Below are 655 nucleotides of genomic sequence, written 5' to 3'. Positions count from 1 at the left end.
CAATATCACTGATGAACATAGATGCAAAAATCCTCAACAAAATACTAGCAAACAGAATCCAACAGCACATTAAAAGGATCATACACCATGAGCAAGTGGGGTTTACTCCAGGAATGCAAGGATTCTTCAATATACGCAAATCAATCAATGTGATACACCATATTAACAAATTGAAGGAGAAAAAGCATATGATCATCTCAACAGACGCGGAGAAAGCTTCTGACACAATTCAACACCCATTATGATAAAAACCCTGCAGAAAGTAGGCATAGAGGGAACTTTCCTCAACATAATAAAGTCAATATATGACAAACCCACAGCCAACATCGTCCTCAATCGTGAAAAACTGAAACCATTTCCACTAAGATCAGGAAGAAAAAAAGGTTGCCCACCCTCACCACTCTTATTCAACATAGTTTTGGAAGTTCTAGCCACAGCATTGAGGGAAGAAAAAGAAATAAAAGGAATCCAAATCAAAAAAGAAGAAGTAAAGTTGTCACTGTTTGCAGATGACATACTATACATAGAGAATCCTAAAGATGCTAACAGAAAACTACTAGAGCTAATCAATGAATTTGGTAAAGTAGCAGGATACAAAATTAATGCACAGAAATCTCTGGCATTCCTCTACACTAATGATGAAAAATCTGAGAGT

This window comes from Physeter macrocephalus, chromosome 7 (genome assembly GCF_002837175.3).
Source record: "Physeter macrocephalus isolate SW-GA chromosome 7, ASM283717v5, whole genome shotgun sequence".
Lineage (NCBI taxonomy): Eukaryota > Metazoa > Chordata > Mammalia > Artiodactyla > Physeteridae > Physeter > Physeter macrocephalus.
Note: the sequence above shows the minus strand (reverse complement) of the source record.